Source organism: Mytilus edulis, chromosome 6 (genome assembly GCF_963676685.1).
Source record: "Mytilus edulis chromosome 6, xbMytEdul2.2, whole genome shotgun sequence".
In the NCBI taxonomy this organism is placed as follows: Eukaryota; Metazoa; Mollusca; class Bivalvia; order Mytilida; family Mytilidae; genus Mytilus; species Mytilus edulis.
In genome coordinates, this window is record NC_092349.1 from 45,102,980 (window position 1) to 45,120,194 (window position 17,215).

The following is a 17,215-nucleotide window of genomic DNA, read 5'->3' on the forward strand; positions in this document are numbered from 1 at the left end:
ATTTGTATTCCGAAAATGCTATCTAAAACACATACCACTCATGCAAAAAGAGGTGTCAGACAATTTTTTTTTTATCATACTGCTTTAATTACATTAAAGATGTCTGTTTCCGTTTTTTCCGTTAAATACCAATTCCTCAGAGCAATTGGTACTTTGCGGAACGGAACGGAACGGAAAAATAAATTAAAAAGTTTACATCAGATTCAACTGGATCACTGTCTCTAATCAAGGACGACGTGAGGTCAGTCTAGATATCATAATGCATGACTTGCAAATGCGTTAATTTCATGATAATTTATCAGTACAATCCGACATATTCATCTACAGAATATTTCCCGATGTTATACATTATTACACATTTCACCTGTGAAGATGAGATTAAGTATACATTTGTGTTATTTGTATATGGAAAACCGTAAAACACAAAAATTTTAAAGTTTGTTTTGTTTTAAAGATTTTTCGAAATTTTGATAAATGCCCCCTTTGGATACCTTAAATGAAATTCCGTTCCGTTCCGTTCCGTTCCGTAAAGTACCAATAGCCTAATTTTGGACCCTTTGGAACTTAATGTAGACCAATTCAAAATTGGGACCCAAAATCAAAAATCTAAATACTCAGTTTGATTGAGCGTATCAAAGAACCCCAGGAATTCAATTTTTGATGAAATCAAACAAAGTTTAATTATGGAACCTTTAGACCTCAATATGGACAAATTTGATAACAGGGCCCAAAAATCACAATACATGCTTAGATTCAGCATGTAAAAGAACCCCTTAAATTATTTTTTTGTAAAATTCAAACTAAGTTTAATTTTGGAAATACACAGTTAAATTGGGCTTATTGATGAACCTCAAGAATTACATTTTTGATAAAATCAAACTAAGTTTAATTTTGGACCCTTGGGACCTTATTAATGTAGATCAATTTGAAAACGGGATCCATAATTAAAAATCTTAATAGACAGTTATCTTTGACATATCAAAGAACCCCAATAATTCTATTTTTGATAAAATCAAACAAAGCTTAATTTTGGACCCTCAATGGACCAATTTAAAAATGGGACCCAAAATTCCAAAACTTAATTCATGTTTAGATTCAGCACATTAAAAAAAAAAAAAATTCAAGAATAAAATCGCATTGAAAAGGGTCAAGAAATAAGCAATTCATACAAAGTAATTGAAAAGTATTTTTTCTGAGTCATGTTTCTCCCTATTGCATAGATATTTCTGATTAAAAGAAATATTTTGCTCTAATTTTGGCCAATTAATGCTATAATCACTTGTAACCATTAAAATTGGTATTAAGTATAGATTCCCAAATGATTTTGACTGGAACTGAACAAAAGATTGTTTATTAGATAAATACCCCCTCCCCACCCCCCTTTTGCCAAAAGAAGGGCAATCCTATATATAGCTAGTTTGTGGGGGTTGAGTAAAATGTTTAAACACATTTTTAAAATATTGATTTAAAAAACTGTTGTTGTTGATTTAAAAGGCAAAACACTTTTCAATCTGTCTGTCTAAATAATACCTGTGATAAAAATTCCATGCTACTTTTAGAAGTGATGCTGTTTCATTCACTTAAATTCTTGCCTGTGTTACATCTGACACTCTGAAAATAAAAGGTTCCTGCATGATGACTTCATGCTAAATTGCTATTTCCCCTGTTTATTCTGAGGAATATGTCAAATAAATCTGGTTTTGAAAAGTTTAAAAAAAAAACAGAGGAACATTTGTAGCTACAATAAAACTCAGTTATGGGCACATACAATATTGACTCTAAGTGATCATAGCTGACCTACATGTATACTGTTTACTTCTATGTTCTTTGATCTCTAGTAGAGATATTTTTCATTGGCAATTATACAGCAAAAAAATATTTTATTTTTGCAAGTAATAGTTTCTGGGGGTTCAATTCTATGCAATCACTTTATGATATAACATTTGCTTTCTGAACACCTTTCCATTAAAAGTTTGCATTGATAAAATTTCTTTAAAGGAATAAAATTGAGAGTGGAAGATTTATTACAATGATTTCACAACCTTAGGAATAATGGATGTCAGCACTTCTGATTGTGACAAATTTTACCTTTGAACTGATGAGTTATGGAACTTTGTTAAATGGAAAATATCCCTTATGTTAGATGTCTTGGTACTTGTATTTTATATTTGTATATTGGCTGTCTTATATTGTGTATATACTTTGTATGTACTGTATATTTATGTATTTCAAGTAGTGAGACTATAATAAAATAGTGAATCTGAATCTGTCCTGATGTTAGATAACATTGCTCAGCAATTGCATAAAATATAAAGTTAATTATAGTTCATAGTACATGTATAAATAGAATTTTCTTAAATGGATTGTTTTTGGGAAATACAGGGATAAATTATTTTGGAAGAATAAAAAAAATACTAAAGTGGGTTGATGTGGTCTGATAACATACATCTTCTGTTGTTTCCATCTTTTCTTGATATGTTGGCAGATTCCCTTTTCTTCTTGTTGATTTAACCTTTAAAATAAAATTTTAATTAATACTAACAGGATCTAAATACTAACAGATGATCTATAATAAGCTGAAATATTTGCTTGTAATAAAAATTAAATAGCAAAATATAAATTTAAACAGCAATTAATTCCCTTCATATTCAATCACTGTATCTTACTAAATATATAAGGCATAAGCAGTTTAACAAAATATTTTCTATAGTGGAAGTAAATTTATATTTTTGATTATGTGAGAATAATAATTATTTACACAACAATTAAATTGATTCAGCTTATTTAAATGGATATAAAAATAAAAATCAGCAATATAAACAGCAAATAAGTTTTGTAATTTTTGTTAAAATGCTTATTTTTTCATAGACAAAAAATATACAGTTTTAGTATCATTTGTTAAATAAATTAGGTGCAATTTGTGAAAAGGATAGGACTCTCCAATATAAATTTTTTTCTAGCCTTCCTGCGCGACTCAGCGAATGTAGCAATGAGTCTCTATCCTGGTATGTGAAGACTTTGTATGACATATATCATAATATTATTACTAAACACATGCTGAACCTTTTGTGAAGATACAAGGATTACTTTTAAACAATATATTATTATTACCTCATTTCCCCTTCAAGTACTGCATCATTGACATCTATTCTTATTTTCTTTAGAAACAAAGCACAACATGCTGGAAAAAATGATAGCAATTATTTATAAAACTACAGTAAAACATTGAAACAAGTTCTGTGTTAATCTATACATGTATTGCTGTTCAAGATTTATTAATATTGCATACCAATTATACATTTGTTTAAGTGAAAGGTACTTAACCATACATAGATGTTCAACAGAGTACTCATCTATTTTCTATCATTATACAATTTTTTCTAGAATATTTTTTTTTCAATTTAACATTTTTGGGGAAGCTGGTTATTTACAGCTTCAAAACATTGTTAAAAGATACTCCTTATCTAGGATGTTTTAAAAACCCTATCAAATCTCAGGGTGGGGAGGAGGGATATTGAATACACATCTAATCTTGGGTCTGGGGGTGGGAAGGGTGATATTGAATGGAAATCAAATATTTATATTCACAACCATGGTGTTATGTAAATAGGAGTTTTAAAGTTTTGACAATTTTACAGCTAAAGTACTGTTTTGAAATAAATATCAAATAATTCATAAATTGTAAAAATAATAGATTAAACCATGCACTCATCCTTAAATTCAGGCTACTGAGTGGGGAATGTTAATACGGTAGTCAATTTTAAAAATAGTATCAATGATTGTTTCACAGGTGACATAAAATATAGGGGCTTAATAGGGTTTACCAAACAAAGAATAATTAATATAATGCCCAATTATTGAATTAAAAAATAATTATGAACATTATGATTGGAGATAAATAAGCACACATAATTAAAATAGTTAATAATGGGATGCAAAAGTAAGAAGAGTAACTGTGGAAAACAAAATAATAAGGTAATACAATATAGACAAGAAGTAATTGTAACAGGATGCTGTTACGAAGTCTCCCAAACAAAGCTCCCATGGTCCCATTTTCATTTGATTTGATTTTTTTGTCCCATACAAGAATATATATGGCTTACGAGTAGGGATCTCCACCATTTACAAGTATTCAAACAAGAGGGGGTGGTGGTGACCCCCAGGGAATTTACCTACATTTCATTTGTTTTATTGTCCCCTACAAGAATGTATATGGTTTAAGGGTGGAATCTGTACCGTTTACAAGATTATAGCACATTCTCAAATTGAACGGGGTAGGGCAACCCCCAGGAACTTCCCTTTAATTTCATTTGATTAGCTTTATTGTCCCATACAAGAATATATATGGTTTAGGGGTGGGGATGTTGACCGTTTACAAGTTTTCAAACCAGAGGGGGTGGGGTGACCCCCTAGGGACTTCCCTCTTATTTCATTTCATTTGTTTTATTGTCCCCTACAAAAATATATATGGTTTAAGGGTGGGGATGTTGACCGTTTACAAGTTTTCAAACAAGAGGGGGTGGGGTGACCCCCTACGGAATTCCCTTTTATTTCATTTTATTTGTTTTATTGTCCCCTACAAGAATATATATGGTTTAGGGGTGGGGATGTTGACCGTTTACAAGTTTTCAAATAAGAGGGGGTGGGGTGACCCCCTAGGAACTTCCCTTCAATTTCATTTCATTTGTTTTATTGTCCCCTACAAGAATATATATGGTTTAGGGGTGGGGATGTTGACCGTTTACAAGTTTTCAAACAAGAGGGGGTAGGGATGACCCCCTAGGGACTTCCCTTTAATTTAATTTAATTTCATTTGTTTTATTGTCTCCTACAAGAATATATGTAGTTTAGGGGTGGGAATCTGGACCGTTTTCAAGATAATATCACATTCTCAAATTGACTGGGGTGGGGATGACCCCCTGGGACCTCCCATTAATTTCATTTGATTTGTTTTATCGTCCCATTCAAGAATATATATGGTTTAGGGGTGGGGATCTGGACAGTTTACAAAATATAAGCTTATTCTAAAATTGAAGGGGGTGGGGATGAACTCCCAGGGACTCCCCCTATATTTCATGTGATTTGTTTTATTGTCCTTTAATCAATTCTGAAGACTGCATGTATCTATTACTTACAGTTTTCAAGTTATATTCATTTGAAAATTTTAGAAAATAAAATCCCATAGGGTTCTATAGTAAACCCCTTCCTCCTTTCTACCCCCCAAAATACCCCTTAATTGACCCCAATGCACAAACGAAAGATTGATGGCTCACCTAGACATGTTAGTCTACCATTTTATGAAATTCTAAGTCAATCTGACAAGCGGTTTTGGAGAAACGCTGCGGACAAGTTCATTTTTTAAAGTGGCGGAAGAGGAAGAAGAAGAAGAATAATAAAAATAATAAGAACTGAGCAAAAACAATAAGTCTCCAAACTTTGTTTGGGAGACTTAATTATTAATCACAGAATGAAGGACAAACATTAAAAAGAAATCAAATTATTACAGAAATCTAAATTTTAATATAAAATCATTTTCCTTAGAATTGTACAGAATAAGTATTTGTTTTAAAAATATAGAAAATGTGTAAAAAGTAGATGATACATAACAAATTAGCGGACCCCAAGTCTTACACTTATAAAACTGAAAGGAGGTAAATTAAATATCTGTTTTGAAACTAATTTAATACATTGTACATAGAAAGTGCTCCATTTTTTCATTAAAAGACATGTTTACATTGTCTTAGTAATTGAGAATATGTTTAACAAATAATCAATGATGAATGATGATAATGAAAATTTAAATATTACATAAACTAATCAAAACTATAAAAGGGGGAAAAGGGGGAGGTCATGTCAAGTTCTTTTTATTTCCCACATTCTGTCTAGTTAATAAGATGAATAAATCCTTTTCCTTTGGTCCACTACTTGCTAGTTTAAGGCTAGTTCTGTAAGGTAACGACTTGAGTCCAGAATCCTTGATGTGGTCAATATCTGGATGAAAACTTTTTGTTCAAATGTTGGCATAACATGCGACGTGCACATTTTGAATTGGTTTTTTTCTTCATTTAATTGAAAGGGCTGGTAAAATATACAATATTGATGTGAAGATCTGGAGCTACTGGTGGTTTAGACCATTCTCAGACAAAATAGCAAATATTTGGAATGTACTGCCTGTGTTTCACTGTTTCAGTGTTTGGCAAGAGGTTTATAAATGAGTTCATCACAATCCACAAACTTTGGAGAGAAACTGCACTCCATAGTATCTACCTTGATATATCTTGTTTTTACCAACATTATGATGGTTTTATCAGTGTCTGCATTTCGTCTGCACTTTATTGTGGGCATTAAACCTTGTACTTCCTGTTGTTCCTTTATGTTTTCAATGAAGAAGAACCATAAGGGGAGATAATTCATAGAAACATAGTTGATTTTTTTCAATTTTTAATCCACATTTTTTTTCTTAAATAAAAAAAAACACATACCTGAATTCTTTTTTATTTTTAAATGGGGGGTTTATCTTCATGATTTCGGCAATATTTTCTATAAACTATCTCGGAAATTTTGTCAAAGCTTCAATGAATTTTGCAAACTCCATACAGCGTTATCGTTCGGGTCATACTTCCCTTTCTCTGTGTAAAGAAGCGTAGCCAGATGTCACCAGATGTCACCACTGTTTCGGAGTTTGTGAATTTTGGTGAAATTTGGTTTTCATTTAGATGTCAGAATCACCCCCTTCTCCAATAGAAAAAAAGCACATGTACACAATTGTCAGCCAAATGTATGATATATTTTTAGAAAGGCAAAGATAACCGGTACCTCGAATGACCGAATAACAGCTTTTAGATGTGATACTGATTGTTTGCATCATTTATTGTCAGGATTAAGGGGAAATAAGCATTGATTTTAAGGAAATTTTTTAGAATTTCCATTGAAAAAAAAGCCCGAAATCAAAATGGCCACCATTTCCATAGTAACAAAGCCCAAAATCAATTTCTAAAGTGTTATTTGTTAAGTATATTAGTTATGTAGTATGTGTACAAAGAATGGTAAAAATCTGTGACATAGGTGTGAACACTAATTTTGGTCCTTACAGAGAATGGCTCTTAATACTTTACCACGCATATACGCTTTTTACGCTTACCCCCAATCCTTACACCGCGTATACGCTTTTTACGCTTATCCCCTTCCCCCGCAACTACGCTTTCCTACGCTTTTCATGTATCTTGTCTTCAAAACGTTAATGTAAAAATTTAACGTACAAATAAATGTTGTGACATTTAAAAATCAATAAATGAGACAAGTGCCAGTGCTTATCGTAGGAAATGGGCGGTCATTATACACTTAATCGATGAATATTCATGAGATTCTCACATGCACACAAATGTATTAATAACAGACAACAATAACAAATATGGCGGCCTCCGGCAGGCCGAGTGTATGGGATGTTTAGGAACAAATTGCGTCTGGACCAGCCCTTCAAAATATATCAGACGACGAAAGTATTGAAGGTGAGGATAACGGGAATGTATCTGATATAGATGAACCGTTGGTTAGCGAGGAGGAAGATGATATTGATGATGAAATCTTGTAGGATCAGGAGGATGGAAATGATGATACTGACATGCTGACATGAATGAGATGCTTTCGGGTCGATCCGGCCCCACGTCGATCCGGCCCATATGTAAAGTCGATCCGGCCCCAATAAATAATACATTTATAAGGAATAGAGATAAAGATATATATTAATTGTAATTCATAAATGTTTATGATTTTTATTATAATAATGTAAAAGGTGTACGTTAAAAAAAATGAAAAAAGGCCTTTGAAAAATATTTTTTAGATGAGTATAAAACAACTAGGTTGATTATGTTTTTATTACAAGTTTTCAAGATTATTGTATAATTATATTAAAACGTATATAACAAATAGTTACATATACACAACGGAACAAGCCGATCCCCAAGCTGATACATACAAACTTGTTTTTCTTTTAATTTCTGTTGTTTGATTTGCCGAATCCTTGTGCATTCAATGTCATGTTATTTTCTTGCAAAAGCATAATGGACACTCCTATAACTTGTTTTTATTTATCTACACACAAATATTCAAAATATTGTCAACTTTAAGAAAAATATATCGACTATATTCGATATTACAAAAAAAAACAAGTGTTATAGAAGCATCTGATGTTACCTGAAAAAAAAAATATACAATTAATACTTATGATTTATACCAAACAAAAGATCAAACTATAAAGACCTTGTTGATTACGTTCCTTTAATTAATCAGGCTTTGATTGAATAAGTGATTACCAGTGGCATTACCTTAGTTCACAATCATCAGACAATTGTTGAATAAACAAACCAATTATAGACTAATGATTTGGTTAAACAACGTCAAGACATTATGATGAGTTAAATTTTAACGGTTCCATTGGACTGTAAATATTTATTTAGCTACTCTGTGTGAGAAGTAAATAAAATAAAAATCGCCATGACATTCAAAGTCAACATGGAAAATATCTTCACATTTTAGAATATGTTGGAGCTGCTATACACACAGACACAATACCACTCAGTTTCGTACCGATTTAAAATAGTTCTTTAACTGGTACTCCAATACTTCACTTTACCTGTTGTCATCCATCATCGACACCTTTTGCAAATTCCGTTTATATTGTTCAAATTTGTGACAAATTCGTCCACATAGTGAATATAGTTTATTCATATTTTATTATGGGGCCGGATCGACTTGGGGCCGGATCGACGTGGGCCGGATCGACTTGGGCCGGATCGACTTTGGGCCGGATTGAATGACTTGGGGCCGGATCGGTTTCGGGCCGGAACGACCGGATACCGAATGAGATAATATGGAGCGAGGCCAATCAAGATATAAATGTTCGACAGTTTAACGAACGTACCGGACCTCAAGTATTATTGAATGCTGATGTTAGTGAACTGGCACAGACATGATTAGTAAACATGCCCAAGAGACCAACCTTGCAACACGCAAACAGCAGCTAGCCGGACGAAATGATACAAACTGGACGGAGACAGATTTTGCTGAAATGTCTGCATATTTAGGTAAGTGAAAACAATATCTGTACAAACTAACAATGGTTAAACGTGTACGATTTATTGTAAGCTTGGTTGATAGTAAGAAAATTAAATTGAAATGCATAGTAAATTTCCTTTATTAAACTGATATACATTTGTATATACATGTACATGCGATGTATGCATTTTTATGCACTGTTTATGTACAGGCCTGTTATTCAGTGGTTGTCGTTTGTTGATGTGGTTCATAGGTGTTTCTCCTTTCTCATGTTGTAGATGAGACTTTTGTTTTTTACATTTTTGGTTCCTTTAAATAGCTTGCTGTTTGGTGTACAAAATGTAAGCCTTGGCTCTATGTTGAAGGCTGTATGTTGACCTATATTTGTTTATTTTTTTTTATTCATTGTGACTTGGATTGAGAGTTGTTTCATTGGCGATCAAACCACATGCATTTATTTAAAATATTTATTGGTTTGTACATGCCTTTATACATGTCTGATATTTTAAAATTGTGTTTGCTCGTTACATGGGTCATTTTCAAAAAATGTGGATATTTCAGTTGTGAAATAACAATACAAAAAAATATTCAATTTTCAACTTTAATATATGAAATTGAATAGTTTAACAACAATACAACCTGAAATAAAAATATGCAATCTTAAAGGAGAAGGAAACCCAAATTTTTTTTTTAGCTCAGTTGAAAGAATTATTGTTAATAATAAGGTTTACTGTTTAAAGTTATTCAAAATTATGCTCAGAAATGTCAAACCCGTTAGTTTAAATATAAAATTTTTAAATTTCCCGCCAATTACTGGATATCGACATTTTGAGGAGCTCAGTACAGAAGTTAAAATTTGCCACGTCATCCCTACTGTTCCGGTCTAACCAGAACCAACCATATTCATCAAATTTTTCTTTCAACAATACGATATTATGCCGTCTTGTCAAGCTATCAATTGTGTAAATGAAAGAGGAAAGTGTGGGAAGAGCTTTTTTGAAATACCAGATCCGTTAAAATCTAGCGAGAAACGTAAACTCTGCAAACTTTGGATAGATCATTTGCGCAATGATAAACTGAAAATCGAAACTTTTGTGTGGAGTAAAGGCAGAGTTGTTTGTGAAGAACATTTTGAACAAGATTGTTTTGAAAGGAATCTGATGGCTGAATCCCTGGGGTTTAAATCTGGAAGACCCACACTGAAGCCTGGAGCAGTTCCAACCTTAATATTAGTAAAACCTGGCCCTGGTGTAGCTGATCGTCAAAAGGAAAGGACTTCTACCAAAATATTTCAGGAGAAGAGACGGAAGGCACAGGCAATTATGAGAATTTACTTGTTTTTCTGTCAGTCTTGTTTCTTCACATGCTTATGGTCCTACAGATAAAATATAGCATTATATATAGGAGAAGGACTATAGTGCACACAGGACACATGAACACATATGTGGAGGATACAAAAAAGGGGGAGGCTGAGTACTGAATTTCTACACTCGGGATGTTGTACTTTAGGGGATATTTGTAAGCATATCACATAACTTTGTAACTGTACATGATATATACACCAATTATGAATTATTTTTTATCACCCAATGATGTCACCTGAAAGTTAAAGAGGGGCGAAAGATACCAAAGGGACATTCAAACTCATAAGTAAAAATAAGGCAGTGGCTATTTGAATGGCACCGGCTAAATAGCAAATTTGCTATTTGACCGGCACCGGCAAAATAGCAAATTTGCTATTTAGCCGGCACTGAATAAAACTGTTGATTGGTGTGATTAATGGAGAATAAAAAAGCTTAATAATAATTTAAAATCAGATTAAATTATATCTCACTGGAATTAAAATGTAAAAATAATAATTAAATATCAAAATGTTATATTTAAAAACTTTTGTTACTGTTACTCATATAAAAAACACTTAAACTTCTAACTATCAAATTAGATATATTTTAACCAGATGCTCCGCAGGGCGTAGCTTTATACGACCGCAGAGGTTGAACCCTGAACGGTTGGGGCAAGTATGGACACAACATTCAAGCTGGATTCAGCTCTAAACATGGATTGTGATTAAATAGTTGACACAGCATAGGTTTCTGACACAGAATGAATGTGTTCTAATGAACTTAAAATTTTTGTTTTCTCTTAGAGCAATTCACTATGCTGTTGAATATTAATCCTCTCAAAAAAATGTTTGAAGAAATTTTCTTTTTTATTTATGAAATTTCAAATGAGAAAAATTGAACCCAATTTTTTTAATCACATCCCCCTTTCCCTTATTCCAAAACTAATCTCAATTAAAATTTCTAATGGAGTTTGCAACAATAACTACTCATTTAAATACATCATAAAATATTAAGATGTAAAAAAACTGCTTGTTATCACTGAATGGTAAAGATTATTTTAATTTATCAGTTGGTAGTAAAAAGTGAATATACATTGTATATTGTATATAACAAAGATTTAAGTTGATTCTGGACAAAGAAAGATAACTCAAATTAAAAAAAAATCTTGCTATTGCACAATATTTTGCAATTAGATATTTCTTGCTTACTATTCTGGACAAAGAAAGATAACTCTAATTAAAAAAAACATTGCTATTTCACAATATTGTGCAATTATATATTTCTTGCCATTGAGCAATACTGTGCAATTGAAAAGACTTGCTATTGCACAATACTTAATATAATAATTTTAGATCCTGATTTGGACCAACTTGAAAACTGGGCCCATAATAAAAAATCTAAGTACATTTTTGGATTCAGCATATCAAAGAACCCCAAGATATCAATTTTTTTTAAATCAGACTAAGTTTAATTTTGGACCCTTTGGACTTTAGTGTAGACCAATTTGAAAACAGGACCAAAAATGAAGAATCTACATACACAGTTAGATTTGGTATATCAAAGAACCCCATTTATTCAATTTTTGATGAAATCAAACAAAGTTTAATTTTGGACCCCGATTTGGACCAACTTGAAAACTGGGCCAATAATCAAGAATCTAAGTACATTTTTAGATTCAGCATATCAAAGAACCTAACTGATTCATTTTTTGTCAAAATCAAACTAAATTTAATTTTGGACCCTTTGGACCTTAATGTAGACCAATTTGAAAACGGGACCAAAAGTTAAGAATCTACATACACAGTCATGACAGTTAGATTCGGCATATCAAAGAACCCCAATTATTCAATTTTGATGAAATCAAACAAAGTTTAATTTTGGACCCTTTGGGCCCCTTATTCTGTTGGGACCAAAACTCCCAAAATCAATACCAACCTTCCTTTTATGGTCATAAACCTTGTGTTTAAATTTCATAGATTTCTATTTACTTATACTAACGTTATGGTGCGAAAACCAAGAAAAATGCTTATTTGGGTCCCTTTTTGGCCCCTAATTCCTAAACTGTTGGGACCTAAACTCCCAAAATCAATACCACCTTCCTTTTGTAGTCATGAACATTGTGTTTAAATTTCATTGATTTCTATTTACTTATACTAAAGTTATTGTGCGAAAACCGAGAATAATGCTTATTTGGGCCCTTTTTTGGCCCCTAATTCCTAAACTGTTGAAACCAAAACTCCCAAAATCAATCCCAACCGTTCTTTTGTGGTCATAAACCTTGTGTCAAAATTTCATAGATTTCTATTAACTTAAACTAAAGTTATAGTGCGAAAACCAAGAAAATGCTTATTTGGGCCCTTTTTGGCCCCTAATTCCTAAAATGTTGGGACCAAAACTCCCAAAATTAATACCAACCTTCCTTTTGTGGTCATAAACCTTGTGTTAAAATTTCATAGATTTCCATTCACTTTTACTAAAGTTAGAGTGCGAAAACTAAAAGTATTCGGACGACGACGACGACGCCAACGTGATAGCAATATACGACGAAAATTTTTTCAAATTTTGCGGTCGTATAAAAATCAAAATACATCAATGATGATATAAATGAAACAGACAATAAAGAAAATAATACTGATAATGTTCATATATATTCGAAAATTCACGAAAACTAGTTTCCCATATAACGAGATACCGCTCAACATAAAGAACACCTACTGGATTCCATCTGTTGTGGATCGCGTGTTTCGGATATGTTACTTCAACCAAATATGAAGAAACGTGGAAGGTTAAAAGGTTTGACCAAAACTGTCATCGGTCTTCCAAAAAAGAGTACCCGAAAAAGCAATTGTGTACCTTTTCATAAGAAAAGTTCCAAAGAAATCGGATTCCTTTTATTAGACTGGTTTGTTGGAAGCGATTTGGCAACAGATGCTGTTAATAACAACATTTTAATAACCGAGTAACAAGTTGAAGCAAGACTTGAACTTTTAACTGCCTCTTGCTTGGACTCAATTGTACACATTGATTTAATCAAAAAGTATTGCCAAAAAGATGCATGGGAAGCTATTAAGAGCGTCAAACTATATAAAGAGAAGAAAAAGAACCCTATTTACATATATGCATCATATGCACACATGATGCAGATTCAAATGAAGCCAGTGAAATGTGCAGTTCCTGTTTGAAGTGGCAACATTAACTTGTGCTAGGTTAAAATGACTTCCAAAGGCAAAGAATTGGTTTTGTAACACTTGCAAATGTTAAATCATCTGTCCTATTTAAATTCGTATCAAACAACTTTTAATATTGTCTTTTTTTATGATGTAAATGTACTTACTTTTACATAATACTATTTTTATTGCATGGCAGGATATTTAAACCATAGATTTTACACAGATTTAAACATCAACTTTTTTTATAAATATTTTAGAAAAAAATATATTTAGTGATGTATATATACAAATGTGTTTTCATGCTTTTAATTACTACAAAAATATTTTAAAAAATAACATAGAAACAAGTATGGGACATATGTCAACTACATAACGAATTTAGTTTCGGTCCCTAATTTCTTTTTAATAATATTTACATTTTGCTTGATATATTTTTCCATAAAAATCATCACACTTTTTTCAAAACAGTTAACATGGTTAAAATAACACTTTTTAGAAACATATTTTAAAGTGAATTTAATTCAGCATTTTCAACTACATAACGCTTTTTGTCAACTACATAACGTTTCACTGCGTTATGTAGTTGACCGTTATGTAGTGGACCTATTTGTGGTTTTTGGATGTTTTTCTATACCCTAATACTACCAGATAAATGGTTTTTATTGAATTAGAGTCAGTATTATAGACTTTGAATGATTAATTTATATAAAAAAAAATATTTATGCCAAAATTTATCAATGTTTTTGCCGTTACAAAGTTGACATAGAATAAAATTACGGAGTAATTTGTACTCACCAAAACTAATCTATAATGAAATGAATCAATGATGTCATCCTGTAACTTTAAACACGTCATCAGAGGATGAAGAGTAAGTAGAGAGCACTTCCTTAGTTACAAGGGATATAATCAGTTGTGTATTGGCAACATTATTTCATTTGTGTTATGTAGTTGACATTTTTTTAAGTACGAAATGAAAAGTTAAAAAAAAATGTTGATAAAATCTAATAATTCCCTGTATTTATGTATATTATTAATTCATATATTTCAACAAATTTGATTCGTTTAGGGATAGTCACATGTTAAACTATATATTCTAAGGTAGAGAGAAAACGGCGGATAGCAAAAAGCATATTGACCGGCAAAAAGCATATCGCACGGTTATTTTTAGAATATCTAAAAACCGATATAGTTTGTGACGTCATGTAATGAATTTCAGGATATTGTTTAACGTTTTGAAACACATGATATCTGTAATCGATTATTTGACGAGAAAAAATCATCATAAGATATAAAAAAAAAGTAAATGAAATAACAACTAATATGTTATTATTGTCAAGGAGACAATGTAATATCTATAAAATTCCAACAAAACCTAAATGACGATTTTAATACAAATATGGTCAGAAATTAAAAATATAACAAATATAGCCTTTGTATGAGGTCAATACAGGATATATCGACCCAAAGAAGTATATCGACCTCGGACTTCGTCCTCAGTCAATATACTTCTTTCAGGTCAATATATCCTTGTATCGACCTCATACAAAGGCTATATTTGTATAATACATACCTCCAGTGATACCTATATATTTATAATAACAAAAGAAAAATAATAATTTCCGCTGGGTATTAAAACCAGCATTTAAAAAAGACTAGTTTTTATACGACCGCAAAATTTGAAAATTTTCGTCGTATATTGCTATCACGTTGGCGTCGTCGTCGTCGTCGTCGTCGTCGTCGTCCGAATACTTTTAGTTTTCGCACTCTAACTTTAGTAAAAGTGAATGGAAATCTATGAAATTTTAACACAAGGTTTATGACCACAAAAGGAAGGTTGGTATTGATTTTGGGAGTTTTGGTCCTAACATTTTAGGAATTAGGGGCCAAAAAGGGCCCAAATAAGCATTTTCTTGGTTTTCGCACTATAACTTTAGTTTAAGTTAATAGAAATCTATGAAATTTTGACACAAGGTTTATGACCACAAAAGAACGGTTGGGATTGATTTTGGGAGTTTTGTTTCAACAGTTTAGGAATGAGGGGCCAAAAAAGGACCCAAATAAGCATTATCCTTGGTTTTCGCACAATAACTTTAGTTTAAGTAAATAGAAATCAATGAAATTTAAACACAATGTTAATGACTACAAAAGGAAGGTTGGGATTGATTTTGGGAGTTTAGGTCCCAACAGTTTAGGAATTAGGGGCCAAAAAGGGACCCAAATAAGCATTTTTCTTGGTTTTCGCACCATAACGTTAGTATAAGTAAATAGAAATCTATGAAATTTAAACACAAGGTTTATGACCATAAAAGGAAGGTTGGTATTGATTTTGGGAGTTTTGGTCCCAACAGAATAAGGGGCCCAAAGGGTCCAAAATTAAACTTTGTTTGATTTCATCAAAATTGAATAATTGGGGTTCTTTGATATGCCGAATCTAACTGTCATGACTGTGTATGTAGATTCTTAACTTTTGGTCCCGTTTTCAAATTGGTCTACATTAAGGTCCAAAGGGTCCAAAATTAAACTTAGTTTGATTTTGACAAAAAATGAATCAGTTAGGTTCTTTGATATGCTGAATCTAAAAATGTACTTAGATTCTTGATTATTGGTCCAGTTTTCAAGTTGGTCCAAATCGGGGTCCTAAATTAAACTTTGTTTGATTTCATCAAAAATTGAATAAATGGGGTTCTTTGATATACCAAATCTAACTGTGTATGAAGATTCTTCATTTTTGGTCCTGTTTTCAAATTGGTCTACACTAAAGTCCAAAGGGTCCAAAATTAAACTTAGTCTGATTTTAACAAAAATTGAAATCTTGGGGTTCTTTGATATGCTGAATCCAAAAATGTACTTAGATTTTTTATTATGGGCCCAGTTTTCAAGTTGGTCCAAATCAGGATCTAAAATTATTATATTAAGTATTGTGCAATAGCAAGTCTTTTCAATTGCACAGTATTGCGCAATGGCAAGAAATATCTAATTGCACAATATTGTGAAATAGCAAATATTTTTTTTAATTAGAGTTATCTTTCTTTGTCCAGAATAGTAAGCAAGAAATATCTAATTGCAAAATATTGTGCAATAGCAAGATTTTTTTTTAATTGGAGTTATCTTTCTTTGTCCAGAATCAACTTAAATCTTTGTTATATACAATATACAATGTATATTTACTTTTTACTACCAACTGATAAATTAAAATAATCTTTACCATTCAGTGATAACAAGCAGTTTTTTTTACATCTTAATATTTTATGATGTATTTAAATGAGTAGTTATTGTTGCAAACTCCATTAGAAATTTTAATTGAGATTACTTTTGGAATAAGGGAAAGGGGGATGTGATTAAAAAAATTGGGTTCAATTTTTCTCAATTGAAATTTCATAAATAAAAAAGAAAATTTCTTCAAACATTTTTTTGAGAGGATTAATATTCAACAGCATAGTGAATTGCTCTAAGAGAAAACAAAAATTTTAAGTTCATTAGAACACATTCATTCTGTGTCAGAAACCTATGCTGTGTCAACTATTTAATCACAATTCAAATTTAGAGCTGAATCCAGCTTTAATGTTGTGTCCATACTTGCCCCAACCGTTCAGGGTTCAACCTCTGCGGTCGTATAAAGCTGTGCCCTGCGGAGCATCTTTTTGAGGT

The 17,215-nt window shown here is 31.8% G+C and overlaps 1 long non-coding RNA gene across 1 annotated transcript; it reads right to left on the reverse strand.

The window, feature by feature from the left end:
- Positions 1 to 1,530: 1,530 nt before the first annotated feature.
- Positions 1,531 to 6,005, reverse strand: LOC139526101 (uncharacterized). The gene is made up of 4 exons (XR_011665128.1): positions 5,876 to 6,005; positions 3,112 to 3,181; positions 2,447 to 2,512; positions 1,531 to 1,611 (listed from the first exon to the last, which is right to left on the reverse strand). It is a non-coding gene; the product is annotated as an uncharacterized lncRNA (long non-coding RNA).
- Between the last annotated feature and the right edge of the window lie 11,210 nt (positions 6,006 to 17,215).